The sequence below is a fragment of the Heliangelus exortis genome, chromosome 15 (assembly GCF_036169615.1).
Source record: "Heliangelus exortis chromosome 15, bHelExo1.hap1, whole genome shotgun sequence".
In the NCBI taxonomy this organism is placed as follows: Eukaryota; Metazoa; Chordata; class Aves; order Apodiformes; family Trochilidae; genus Heliangelus; species Heliangelus exortis.
Window position 1 is genome coordinate 8015756 of NC_092436.1, and position 14629 is coordinate 8030384.

A 14629-nucleotide genomic window follows, 5' to 3' on the forward strand; every position below is an offset into this window, starting at 1 on the left:
TCCCGGAGAGAGGCGGGGCTTGGGAGAGCCTCTTTACACGGGGTGTCTGAGCCCCAGGGTGAGTGTCAGGCCCCGGGGAAGGGGGGGGACAGGCGGCCTTTGCCGGGCAGCCCCCGAGGGAACCGGGGCGGCTGCAGCGCAGGCTCAGAGCTCCCTTTGCTTGCAGGCGGGACGGACCCACCCGCCCGGCCCAGCGCTGCGGGCCACGAAGCCGGGGCTGGGACGGGGTCCTGGGGGGGGGGGGGGGGGGGAAGGCAGGGGTCCACTCCTGCCCAGCACATGGACCCCACGTTTTCCCCCGATTTCCCAGCCGCTATCAGAGCAAACACAGGGTTCAGCACCTGCTGCTTGCACCTCTGTGGATTTGGCCTTTCCACCACCAGTTTCAAAGAGCAAAGGGCTTCCAGACAGCAAGGAGATTTTGGAGGGTGAGTTGCAGCCCCGGTGCCCCACAGCTGAGTCCTAACAAAGCATCTGTGGGCCAGGAAAGACCTGCAGCATGGTGATGCCTTGGCAGGCAATGGCCCCTGCCTGGTTCTCCTGGATGTGGCTTGGAGACAGGGAGCTATGAGACCCCTAAAGTGAGCACCCCTCAGCAATAGTTACCCAAGCAGCATCTTCATTCACAAAGAGGCAGAAAACAAGTCCCCATAGCCAAGAACAGAGGACCCATCTTCTCCAAACAAACCAAACAGGAACAGGTCTTGAATCTCCTGTAGCATCCATACTTTACTCCAGCTCTGGGAGGAAGAACGGGTAAACACACACCCAACCCCCTGCCACCTATGCTAACAATTACAGACTTATCTAATTGCAAAAATAATTGCAATTGAAGTGCTTAGTTACCATATTAAGCAGGAAGAGCCGCTCCCAACTGTTCTAGTAGCACTCCTGATCCATCAGACAAGGTTTGGGGCTTGTTTGGGTGCTGGGGTTTTTTTGATTATTAGATTGCAGCCCCAGGGGATGAAGAGATTTGCTAATTAGGGTCTTGGAGAACAGCTACCAATTCACAAACACTTGCTTTTAATTTCAATACTAACGAGGCTGGAATGGGGAGAAATCCAAAATGCAGAACATCTGTGGCAGTTGCTGCCGCCAGCTCTGCTGCCCCAGAGCCCCTCACGGGGCTGGCAGAGGCCTGACACTGCTCAGTGCATGGACTGAGTGTGTCATGGGCATGGGTTAGTTCAGTGCAAGCCCAGAAAAGGTGAAGCTGCTGCTGCAGGTCAGTCACTGCCATCACTGCAGCCACCATACAATCTAATCTAAACCATCAATCAACTATCTGATCCTCCCAGGCACCATAGACCATGGTGGCTTTCTCAGTGATGGGCTAATCCCAGTCCTGGGGCAGCCCTAGAGGCTGTAGCAGCAAGCACGTATCCAGGTGACATTTGGTTTTGTTCTCCACTAAATCGACAACAAAAGAGAATTTAATTCCCTCTCCAAGCAGCAATTCTGTGAGGGAAGAAACACTGCTTAGGAAGCTCTCAACCAACATCTGCTTTCTTAGATAGGAAATATCCCCCTGCTAGCAGTGGGAAGACAGACAGGGACAGCAGCCAAGTGCCTAGGGACATCCCCATTCTCCTGTCCCTGCTGGGGACACAGGAGCTCACACTGCCCTGATATACAGGACCCCATCCTCATCCCCAAGGACCCTCTGTGTCTGGCTGGACTCCTCCCACCAAACCACATTTTCCACCCTTGCCATAGCAAGGATTCAAAACCATGGAAAAAAGGACACACAGCAAAGGGAAGAGGCACAGAGGAGGCAGGAGCAGCTACAGGGCACCCAGGAGTCCCCTCCCAAAGGAGTGCAGCTGAGAGGTGGTGGTTGCCATGGGCTGGAGATAAAGAGAAGTTTTATTTCTTTTTAGATAAAAGAGAAATATTGGTAGAATGAGAAAAAAAAGTGTTGGGGTTTTTTTGGGGGTTGTCATGTGATTAAAGACAGAGAAGACAGCAAGGTAATGAACAGCCCCAAGCCATCAAAAAATGAGAAACTGCGTTAGAAATGTCAAGATTTGATTTTCTGTAATAAAATGCATTTTGGGATCACTCACTCAACAGTTTTGGCTGGAGATTCAAGCCTCTGGAAAGGTTTTGCCTCCCCCAGATCCAAAAGTTATATTTCCACGCCAAACCATCTTGGAACCAAGAAGCCCTCCCTTCCAGCCTGAAGGAGATGACCATGGGGACAGCATCAATTGGTGCCAAGGTGCCCTCATGGCCTGACCCAAGCCCTTCTCACCTGGTATTTCCCCACCCTCCAAGGGAATTGGGAACACCAAGGCTGGCAGTGCCAGAGGCACAGGGCCAGACTGACCCCAGCCACCGCAGTATAGTGGCCGCGGGACCAGGAGTGTGTCCATGGCACTGGGATGGTGACCATGGAACCAGAAAGATGAAAAGGCCACTAGAGGGCACAAGTATGACAGAAACATCTCTCTAGATCCGGGGACCTCCGGCTCGACCAGAGCTGCAGTCCCAGAGGTCCCCAAAAATCCCCATCACCCCCATTTCCAAAAAGCTGAGATGCTGCTGGCCGCAGGGCTTTGGTGTCCCGCAGGCACTGGGGTGGCAGTGCTGCACCTGGGGCTGCTGCTACTGCATAACAGAGATGTGTCCGTCTGTCCAGCCACAGATACCACCATTGGGAGGGTTTCTTACCAGACGTGGTCAGAGCCTCTGCTGTATGTTGGCAGCACCTCCAGCTTGCTGCCCTCCACCTCGGGAGATGCACAACCCCACAACATCCACCCAGCACCAGCCTGACCCCACAGACCCTCCAGTGCCACCTTACACCCAGAAATAGGCTAAGCAGGACCCCAGACCCTCTTCCTCACCAGCAATGGACCTTCTTCTGGTGACCCAAGACCCTGCTGCACAGGGCTTGGCTGTGTAGAGGCAGGTGCCCCTGATGAAGCAGTGAGACACAGGAACTCATCTGGCCATCTTCCTGCCCAATAACCTTTGTTTTTTTCTTCTTCTTTCTCCTCCAGAGAATCCTCTGTGCAGGAGCTCCCCTCTCCGAGCCTGCAGCCGTCACTGCTTTCATTAAGGCTTTACTGCCAAACCAAACACCATTTGTCAGGGAAACGGTTGCCAGAGGCAGTTCTGCTGGAACAGATGCCCCCGTGTCCCCCCCAGCAAACAAACACTACAACATCTTCCTTCCCAGTGTGCACACACACACACGTGCCTGCTGCCTGTCCACACTGGAGAATAAGGTGCTGGTTCACAGACCATTGTCTCCTGGGCTATATTCCTGCTCCCAGCCCAATGGGCAGCCTCCCAGTGACTCCTTTGTGGGCATCTGAGGTGCCCATCTGAGCCACTGCGTGCTGCTGCCCCCCCAGTGGTGTTGGCACAGCTGCCAGGGCAGTGTGCTCCCAGCTAGATCTACTCTCCCAGATTCCAGCTCCCATTCCAGTGACAGCAGCAGGTCTTTCCTCACCAACAGGAAGCCAGAGCTGCTGGAGGCAGAGGCAACAAGGCCCTCCAACCCCAGGCACACAGGGACTGATGCTGATTAAACGCAGCTCTGGTTCTGATAATTAATTTCTTGGAGGATTAATTACTTGGGAAAGATCCGGAGTGAATGTTGTTTTCTGCAACGCACCCATTGCATCTACTTGGAATTTAAAAAAAATAAAAACAACAGCAAAGATAGATGAAAGAGCACACCCTAATGAGCACCCACAGCAGTGCCCTGACTGGGCTCCAGGGGCCTGCAGGGTCGTGGTCTCAGCTGGTGGCTGTTCCCTGGGACCATGCAGATGCAGGCAGGGTGAAAGGATTCACTAGCACTGCCCATGCACCAGCAGTCAGGAGACCCTCATTGCTGGCTATGGGCTTTGACTGAACCACCTCCAGAAGCCCCTTATGTCCTTGACTTGTCCCACATCTTGGGGATCAGAGTCTCCCCATGGGACCTGCCTGGGACATCACACGGGTCTGTGCAGAAGGCATCCACCTGCCCTGTCCCTGGGCACTGTCCATCATCCCTGAGATGGGTGACAGATGCAGCTCTCCCCACCCCAGAGCTGCAGGGCAGGCAGCTTGTCCCCTCCAGCCCCATCCCCTGCAGCAGCACGCAGTGCGTCTCCCCGTGGCATGGCTCCTCCAGGCACAGGCACAGGCTGAGCTGGATGCAAATTCGGAGTGAGAAGCCCCTGCAGACAGCACAATTACGCAGGGCTCTCCATCCCTTTTGCTTAATGGGAGGCATTTTTCTGTTTCATTTCCCTTAGCCTTGGAGCTGAAACCGCCTTTCTGCAGCAAAATGCACCAAGCCAAAGAAATTCTCCCTTTCCAGCTCAGAAACTCCTCTCCCTCCTCCACCAGCAGAAATGCCCACCCCATAGCCCACCTTTTCCCAGGGTAGGTCATAGTGCCAGACGGACAAATGGTCCCCATCCTGCATTCCTTCATCTGGCATCAGATCCCCCACCCGCATTTGGGTCATTCTTGCACGTTCCCTGGGCTGAGATTTGCAGCCAGCCTGTGGGAGACCCAGGCACCCCGTATCCTCAAGCCTCACTATTATTCTTTCCATGCACTGATATTTACAAAGTGTGACCTCAGCTCACCTCCCCCATCCCTCCATCAGGGCCCTTCACTCACTTGGCCTGCTTCGAAGTTGTGCTAAGTCGACCGTTTGTTACTGGGTAATTAAGCTCTCAACTAATAAGCAGGTTTCCCTTCAAAGCCCTGCCAGCATCTCTTGGTCCCTCCAGCAGCTGCTCCTGACTGGAGTGGATGCTGTGGGGCCAGGGGAGCGCTGCTCTCCCCTAGATGGCTCCAAGATATTGATCCCACCTCCTCCATGCTCTTTCCCTGCCAGCCTGGCTCCAGGGAACAGTGAACCAGCCTTAGGAGGGACCCTGCTCAAAAAAAGTGCCTGGGGCACAAATGAAACTGACACGTCCAGGTTCGGTGTAATGCTCAGGGAGTCAGGGGTGAACAGGGGTGAAACATTGCCACCCTGAGTGATGCTTAAGCCTAACAACTCCAAGACTGTAAAACCTCCCAATTTATAAGAGTTAAAAAACATAAAATAAAAAAATAAAATCATATTTTAAAAAATCAATATTCGAAATATTTCTGCCTAAAGAAAATAATCCCTGCCCCCATCTCTCCACTTTGGAAATGGGCAAGGGAAAAAAGACAGCAGTGCCCAGCCCCAAGCTGGCTGGACATTAAAGGACAACACAGGGACCCTGCCCCATGCTCCCCACCAGCCTCAAACCCCAGGGAGCTGCAGCAACCCAGCTGCGATGAGCGCTGTTCTCGACGAGATGGCATGGGCTGCCCTGCAGCGCTTGGGCTTTCGTGCATTCATCACACGTCAGTTCCCCTTAACCGCGAAGAGAGGGTGATCCTCCCCCCGGGGCAAAGCCCTCTCCCAGCGGGGCTGGGAACAGAGGAGGCTGGCACTGAGCGTTCCCCATCCCACCGCTGGGCTGGGGCGGCCGGATGGGAGGAGGAAGGCAAATTTGGCTAATCCAAGTGGAAGCTAATTGTGTTTCATTGAGGTTTTATCTCTGCAACTGGCAACGCGCTCCTCCAGGAGATTTAGTGGGAAGTTGCCTGGTCCTGCCAAGAAGGCTGTTTTGTTTTGGTTTGGGTTTTTTTTCAGAGAAAGCGCATTAAGCCTCAAAGTTGAAATTCAAATCCCTTTTCCTCCATTCCCAAAGTATATTTACGAGTCTCCAGATACCCCTCCATGCCCCCAGTTGCTGCAGGAGCCTGGGGCCAGCTGAAAGAGCCGGCTGAACATTTGCTGCTTTGTGGTTTTCCCCTTTGCTTAAATTGTTGCTCAGGGAATGGGGAGCAGGGAGCAGGCAGATCAGTGGCAGGCAGGGAAGAAGCCACTGCACATGCATTGCTCCAGGGCTGATGAACTTCTCCCTCCCCAGCCTTTCCAGGATTTCCCACCCAGGGCTGCTCCTCTTCATCCCAGCCTTGATGTAGTTTATCTCCCCCACCCCCGGGAATCCCCCCAGTCCCCTAAACCAGCTGCAATCTGGCAGCAAATCCAGCATTTTTTTCCTAAAGATGCTCTGGTTCTTCTCCTGTCAGGGGGGATTAGCAGGTTTCAAGCAGACACTCCAAGAAGTCAATCAGCCCAGGCTGGAGCCTGCAACCCTGAGGACAGGGAGCAAAGAAGGGGCACAGAGGAGGGACTCCTATAGGAGTGGGCAGTGGGCAAAGCAGAACTGCAGCCTTCTCTCAGCCAAGCCATTTGAGGTGTAAAACCACCCAGTTTGCTGCAGACAGGCCAGGGGGTGGGCAGGTGGGTAACTTCTTTCCCCCACTTCCCAACAGCCCATCTCAATGCATCAGGACAGGCCCAGCATCTGCAGTCACTGGAAAATCACGCTCCATTTCCTAAAGGGAAAGCAAAGTGTAAATCTCTCTCTCAGACACACATTCTTCCCTCTGCAGCAAGAAAAGTGATGAAAGCTTTAATTTCTGAGCTGGGAGGGAGAGACAATGATACATCAGCAGCACCCCAGGTGCAGAGGAAGAAAACATCAATTCTGGGATTACACCAGCGGCCACCAAGATTTCTCCCTCCCTGTCTGAAACCCAGATATACTTCAGGCTTCCCTGCCAGCCCCATGGCTCTTACCTCTCTGCTGTGTTTGGGAGAAATTCAGGTGCCTTCGTGATTGTGAGGATGGTTATGGCATGACTGTTTGCCCAGAAATGCTGGGATAGGGAGGAGGCAGTGATTCCTCCCCCTCCAGGGGGATTTTGCATTCAGAGCTGGCTGGCTGCAATGCTCAGCACTCCCCAGAGTTTTCCTTCATAAGAGGGAGCAAATTCCACTTATCTGTCCAGGGGAGATTTGCATTTTAAATATCCCAACTCAAAATGTCACCCAGTTTGATCCCCTAAGCTGAACAAACGCACCGGCGCAGGGAGGGAGCCAGGGGCGGCTCATTGGCATGGATCACTGGGAAGAAAGGAAAAACCCAAGGTCAAAAGCATTTATGGAAGTATAATCTGGGCTGAGGTTGAGGATGGGAGCAAACCTTCCCCTTCTTCCAGCCTGTGTTGGGCAGGACACAGGAGAACAGGTCTTGGAGGTTTCAACCATTAAGGATTAGGGATTTCATAGCTGAAATTTTGTATACACAATAAGACTTAAGTGATTGCTGCATGGAGTGTAGGTGGATTCTCCCTGATGCCTGCAGAGGGATTAGAGCCTATAAGGCAGCCAGAATGAGCTAAAAATTGGAGAGATCAAAGTGCAGAAAGAGGAATCCCATGTTCTCAGTGAAGGGAGGGGAAGAGCAAAAGAGGCCAGTGGTCAGCTGCAGCTGCTGCCCCCGGATTGCCTAGAGGAAGGCAAGGAATGTTCCTCACCCTGCAGCTGCAGACATGCCAGGAGGCATCTCAGGGAGAAGCCAAATCCCAGGTATTTTTCATCGTCTCCTGGGGCTGCAAAACCTCTCCGACCAGATCTAGCCTTCAGGAAAGGGATGACCCCAGCTGCCACAGGGCCATCCCTGGGGAGCACTGCAGAAGAGCAGTGTCCAGCCCAGACCCCCCTCTGTGGCACTGGGGCAGAAGGGGAAGCTCAGCTCTGAGCCCTGCAGGATGGGGGCCCCGGTCCCACTGCACCTACTGGGTCTCCCATGACTGAAGTGACACTCCCCCATGTCAGCCTGTGCCACACAAGGAGAGGACATGCTCACCAGGTCTGTGGTACCCTGCCTGCTTCATCCACCCAGCTGAGCAAACAAGCCTTGTCCTTTTATTAAAGCCACAGGCTGATTCAATTAAAACAGGGCACCTGCCCTGGTTCCCAGAAGACAACCAGGATGAATGTTTAAAGCATGAAGTTTTCTTGCCCCTCGCACCTCATAAACCCCTCCAGCCCCACTACCCACAGGGCTCTGCCTCCCTGCCAGCTCCTTCCCTGCCATGTGGCAGCTGCCTGCACCCAGAAGCAGCACATAAATGCACCCATGGTGAGAGTATGATGCCTCTGCCAGGCCTGCACTACTGCAGGTTGGCCCCTGGGACCAAGAGCCCAGCAAGTCTATGCACATGGAAATTCAGTCCAGGCAGTGCAGGCAGAGCTGCCTCCAGCACAGGCAGCTTGGAGGAATCTCTGGATGCAGCAGGGCTCACAAATCTGCAGGCAGCCCCTTTTCTTCCTTGGTATCTGCAGTGAACCAGTTTGCTCCATCACTCATTTTTTTTTGAGAGGCAGAGGGTGCATGTGCCCACCCGCATAGCTGCCCCACATCCCCGAGCTTCTCCCACACACAGGAATGGGACACAAGTTGCACCCTCAGCCCTGGCTCAAAACCCACAGGCAGGCAGGCAGGCAGGCAGGCAGGCACTCCTTTGCCACAAATGAGTCTGAAACGGTTCAGAGGAGGACTACTTCCCTCCCTCCGTAATGCATGGAAGCTTCTTACACTAAATCTATACAGACACAATTAGCATTATTCATATTCCATATGCTCTGCTCCCTTGTGATGAATATTAATCTGTTCCCTGCTCCCAGGCATTAGAGATAACGGCGTTGCACGGCGCTTGGCTGTGGTGGCAGAGATGGTCTGAAGGAGCAATGCTGCAGGTGGAGGCTGTTTCATTCCCATGTGGGGAAGGGGAGACTTTGCATCTTTTTTTTTTGGAGGGGGGACTGGTTTTATGGCTGCAGAGCTGGGCTAAAGCAGGGTGTATTTTCTGCACCTGCTTCTGGCTTAGCTGTTCTGCTGCAGGGCTGCCCCCATGCTCCCTGGGCATGCAGTGGAGTCAGGCAGCATAAAGCTTCACTTTTCCTCTGGGTTTGGATTGGGCAGATGGTCCTGCCTCTGCCAGTTCACACTTTCCAGCCTTTCTGACACTAAGGAGGCAGGAAATCAACTGCTGTCCCGTGGTGTTCTCCAGAGCAGAAGTGGCTTCAGCAGCAGCCCAGCACATCCTTGCCGCAGTGCTCCCCCAAAGCCCAGCACAGCTGGGCAACTGTGGCTCCTGGGTCCCCAGCCCAGCCCTGCTCCCACATCTCCACACAGCACTTCCCTTGCAAGCAGAGCATGGAGTGGCAGCACCCACTGAGACTGCAAAAGAAGCAGAAGGAGGGGGCAGAAGAAACAATGTAGTTAATGCAGCCCATCCCCATGGCTGCCACTGCCTTGCAGGGGTGCGGCAAGGGGGGATTCATGCTTCGAGGAGTTTTTGAAAACCAGTTTTTGGGACCATCCTTCACTCAGTCAGGGCTGCAAGGACCATCCCAGCCCTGTGTCCATTGGTCCATCCGTGCCCTCCACATGTGGCTGCAGGAGAGGCTGGGGGTGATGTGAGCCAAGGGCCTGGGGGCTATGAATTGAAATGTCATACACAAGGTGGGGGTGGAAAGGATACAGGCCAAGAGGCACCACATTGCTATACATCTATTTGCATGCTTAATCCACTGCTGGGGTGTATAGCATCAGGTCCCCATCTGCTCCACATCTCGCATCATTAGCTGGCTGGTTTCCGAGGCAGCTCTGAGCAGAGGTGGGAGTCGAGTGGAGAGGGGAGAAGGGAGGTTGGACCCAGCCAGTCGGCAGCCTGGGAAGCTTGGGGGGACCCTGCCCCTGGCTGGAGCTGGTGTGGGGCTGTGGAAGGGGCTGGGTGTGGGGGATCTGACCCTATGGCTTCCTGGGATGCTGCTGTTCTTCAAACTCTCTGCAAGTAGTGCTCTCAGAGCCACAGGTCCACTGTGGGCAGTGCAGAGGGGATAGGACACCTCTTTGCCTCTTGCAGGTTCAGCTTGCACTCCAGTTGTGCCCAGGGGTGTGCCTGGGGCAGCAAAAGCCCCCACAGCTGGTTCTTCTCTGCAGGCAAGCTGGGAAACACGCACAGCCTCCAGTCCACACACAAAGGAGAGCTCAGCCCCACTGCACAGATCCAATTGCATCAACCATCCCCACTGCCACTAACCCAGGGTGATGGCACCAGGTCACAGCCCCTTTAAATCCCAGCCCTCGCAGACCGGGCTGGGACACTGTAAAGGGAAAAATAAGGCAAAGAAATAATTTTCTTCTCGCCAGCAAGCCTGGAGAGCTGCCCATTCCTCAGCAGCACTCTGCCAGCCCTCCCACGCACCGCGTGGTGGAGGACTGCAGAGGCCAGAATGGGCTGGGAGGTGCCAGGAGGGCTGGGGTACAGGGGGGGCCCTGTGCCAGACACCCCTGCTCGACTAGGGTGCTATGGGAGTGGCAGGACCCATGAGGATCCTCTTAACCTAGGGTGTATAGCATAACCCTCTGCTCCATTACATGCCCCTTGTGTCCCATTCTCTCATCCCATGCCCATCTCTGAGCTCTAAAACAGCTCAAACTCACCCAAAATCCCTGCTGAACTCCCCAGACTGAGGCTGCAAGGGCTACCCCAGCCAGCTGTGCTGAGCATATCAGTGTTTCTCAGCAAGCAGCAGTGAAGAGGGTGGTAGGGAGCTGGAGGGGATGGAAAACTTGAGGGGCTGGGGAGGGAGCCCTGCACCCTTCCCAGGTTCTCTCTCCCCTTCCACTTTCACACCCTGCTGGCTTCCTTCATTACTTACCCAAGCTGTAAATTGTCTAATTTGGAGCACACCATTTATCCCTGACGTGCACTTGAGCAGACAGATTTTGTTTTCAGGTGTGTAATTAATTTTTTTTAACGTGATTTCTCTCCTAGGAAACTGCAAACAAACAGTTCCAGCTTTTGGAGCTGGACAGCTCGGGTGAGTGTTGGGGCAGGGAACAGGCATGTGAGGATCTGAGGCTGCATCAGATATGAGGAGCTGGGGCTTTGGGGCAGCTTTCTATCCAGGGCTGTATCCTTCATAGCAGCCCTCTTCCTCCTCTGACACTGCCATGCTCCTATCGGGTGCCTATAAGGGTTTGCAAGGGGAAGCTACAACTGCTCCCTCTTCCCTACTCAAGCTGCTGGGAATTACCATTTTTATTAAGACCTAACATGTCCTTGGCTGCTGGGAATGTGATTTGTTCCTGGAATGAGATTACAGCAGCTCCTGAGGAGCCCATATCAGCATCTGCCTCGCTGTGATGATGCTCCTGCCCCTGGCTGGAGAAGTTTCTGCCATCAGATGCTCCCTGGCATCTCCACTGCAAGGAGATGCTGCTCTTGGGGGCACGGCACAGGGGGCAGACCTGCAGATGGATCATTTTAACTTCTTTCCCCTTGGCTGGGGTGTCTGCTGTTCAAGGCAGATACCAAGCAGGCATAAGGAAGGATGGAGAAGAAGCAGCAATTAAGGGTGGGTAACTTCTGTCCTCGTTGCACAGCCCTGTGCCTAGCCAGCCAAGTGCGGGGGGGGGGGAGGTCATGAGGGGACCTGAGCAATCCTCCTCCAGTGAGCTGCACTGAGAATCACCTTCTGTGAATGTGCTAGTACATCTCTTCACCTCTCCAGCAGCCAGAGAAGTTGCTATGTGATATTTGCCAATGGTTTTCCAGATGAAAGGAAGTGAAAATCACCCGTTAGCTGGGCAGAGGCAGACAGGAGGATCTACAGAGAGTGCACTCCAGAGATGACTCCTTGCAGGTCCAAACCCCTTTCTGTATGGCTGCTCTGCATCATCCACCCCCAGACTCCCACAGCATTGGCCTGAGGATGCTCCACACTGTGCAGGCTCAGTCATCAGCAAGGCTGGGGGTGCTACAGCTGTTGACACCCCTGAGAGAGGTCTCCTGCATTTCTCTCATTGCTGTCCCACCAGCACAGTGGGTCCCACCAGTAGAAGCTGTCTGCAAAATAAAGCCACTGCTGCAGTCTCCCCCAGAATGATCCTCCAGGAGCAGGTCTGGCAGCACTGTCCCCAAGAAGCAGGTGACACTGGTGCCATCGTGACACAGGCAATGATTTCCTGAGGTGGGGATGCTGCTGCCTGGACTCCCAGGAACACATGCTGAATCCTTGGGGATTTTTTTCCTTTTTTTATCTGTTGTGACTTCCGAGACAGGACACTGTGGTACTCAGGAGCCATGAAGAGGGGGACAAATACTCCACTCCCGTATCCTGCTACCCTTTGTGCTATGAAACTGCCTTCCAAGGAGCTGCTTAGCATTCAGAGCAGGTGTCTGTGCCATTTCAGGGCAAAAACTCCCATTTGCCTTCAAAAACACATCGATCTTCTGCAGTCTACCATGAAGGGCAGTGTTTACCTTCCAAAACAGGACAGTGGGGACATGAGGGCCAGGCTTGGCTTTCCCAAATGCAGATGGGATGAAGGGACCCTGCTCCATGCTCCACCCCACAGCAGAACCCTGTTGTCACACCAGACCCCCCTTGCCTATCATCACCTGGCTCTGCAAGCCCACGGGTTCAAAAGGAAAGGTATTAAAGCCCTGATTTCCTTGAGTTCCTTTCACATTTTTTATCCCCCTCTTTACCCGGAGGCATTCAGCTCCCAAGTGCTGCATGAGCAGGAGTAGTAATGAAAATCCTGGAGAACTGCTGCTGTCCCTGGAAAATTCCTGGCAGGGATGCCAGCACCCAAGGTGGTGCCAGTTGATTTTGGTCACTGGCAGGACCATGGGCAAGCTCCAACCTGGCTGCATCCCCTCCATCACCTTCTTAGGGAGAAACAAAACCTTTTTTCACAGGGTTTGGTGCCACACGAGTGTTATAAGCTCATCTGCCTAAAGTGAATGGCTAATTTATCTGCCTTCCCACTCCAGATAACGGCCTGGCTGCAGGCTCACCAGGAGGAGGAGGAGGAGGTAATACTTAAATAGCTTCTTTTCTTACACTTCACGTGGGGATTATTATGCCTGATTTAAGTCGCCCCCTCTGCTGCCAGCATGGGAAAAATCCCTGAAGTGGCACTGCCAGCAGCACTGTCACCAGGCAGCATGGGGCCATGTCCCCTGGTACCACAGCCCAGCCCCTGGCACCAGCTCTGGGTGCTTCCCTCTCCCAGCCATACACAGCAGATACTTCCTCTGTGGAGCTGAGTATCTCACACTGATGCAGCCACAGCTGCTGAGAAGGGTGAAACCTGTCACCACAAGCAGGCACACCACAAGCTTGGGGACCTTTGCTCCGAAATGTTTACTTACAAGTAATGGGACTTACCCCAGCCAGGGACCAGTGTTGGCTGTCCCTGTGGCCTTGGCAGAGCTGCCTGTCCTGGGTACCTTGTTGCAAAGCTCCAGGCTGTGGAGCACACCACAGCTCTCAGGGATTAGACTCCTATAAACGCAAAGGAGAAGCAGAACCCACTCCGGCCCACCCATGGCTGGCTCCTCCCAGCCACTCCGAGGAAATGACAGCGTCGGTGTCTCTCATTAGGAGGGCAAAGGCTGGGGAGAAAAATGACTATTGATTGCCCTAGGAGTTCAGCAGCAAGGCAAGCACCATCCACAGCTGCAATCAATAGTGCCAGGGAGGCATTTGCTCTTACACTCACTCTTGTTTGTGTCTCCTTCTGGGGTTCTGGGAGGAAGCTTGTGCTGCACCATCATCCAGCCCAGACCCTGCAATGGTACATCCTTGGGGCTCTCTGAGACAGTATTCCATCCATAGGCATCAGGAGAGTGGAGATGCTCACTCATGCATGGCAGGGGTGAGCAGGCAAAGCAGCAGTTCCATGTCCAGAGGATTTCCATCCCCTCAGCTCCCACACTGGTGGCACAGAGACAGTTCCAGGGACCCTCTGCCAAGGTATGTGGTGGCAGACATGGCTTCCTTGGTGTCAGGCCATCCTCACATGCTCAGACCTTGCCCCTGGAGTCCCTTCCCAGCCAGACATGCCTCATGAACACAGGTTCCCATCAGAGCCATGTTCCTGGCCCACATCCCATCCCCAGGGCTGGCTGCCCTGGTGCTTCATGGGACACCCAGTCTTGTCATTTTGGGAAAAACAGGATAAAAATTAGAGATTTCTGTCCCTTCAAAAGAGGATATCAGCAAGGAAGGCAGAACTACACTTCCCAGAGTGCTCCTGTCCCTGCCTGCCAAACAGAGAAAGGCAGAGGGACCCAGCCACCAGCTCCTCCTTGCTCCTAAATTATTCTCCTTATTATTTATTTGTGGTTTTTGTGCACTCAACTGTCTGCCTTGTCCACTTAATTGCCACTATCTACCTGTCCGCCAGAGTCCAACTCATTACTGGGGCTTATTTATTAGCAGCAAGGTAGCAGAAATGCACCCTGCAGCTCCCTCTCCTCCAGCACAGGCAGCTGGAGTCAGTGGAGGAGCAGGAACCAGGATGAGGCCAGTGATGGTGGGTACGGCCAGGTGTTGGCCAGAGCTGGGTCAGAACCAGCCTCCACTGGGCATAAAGGCATCACAGCTGCCTCCTCCCATGTCTGGCATCATCCCAGAACACCGCTGCTCCTGGAAAAGCACAGGACAAGCCTGGCTGCACCTTAAAAGTGCTCCCCAAGCTTAGGAAAGGTCAGTCACACAGTGCTGTCCTTCTGCTCACAGCAAGGGACCCATCTCCTCAGCAGAGCAGCAGCTGACTGACAGCAGCATGGACAAGGCCATGCCAACTGCTCTCAGGAGCCCACCACAGGGAGGCAAAGGGGCCGGTGTCCTCTGAGCCCAGGAAGAGCCAACAGTGCTCCATGGCCTCTCTCCAAACTGCTGCTCCCATTTCCA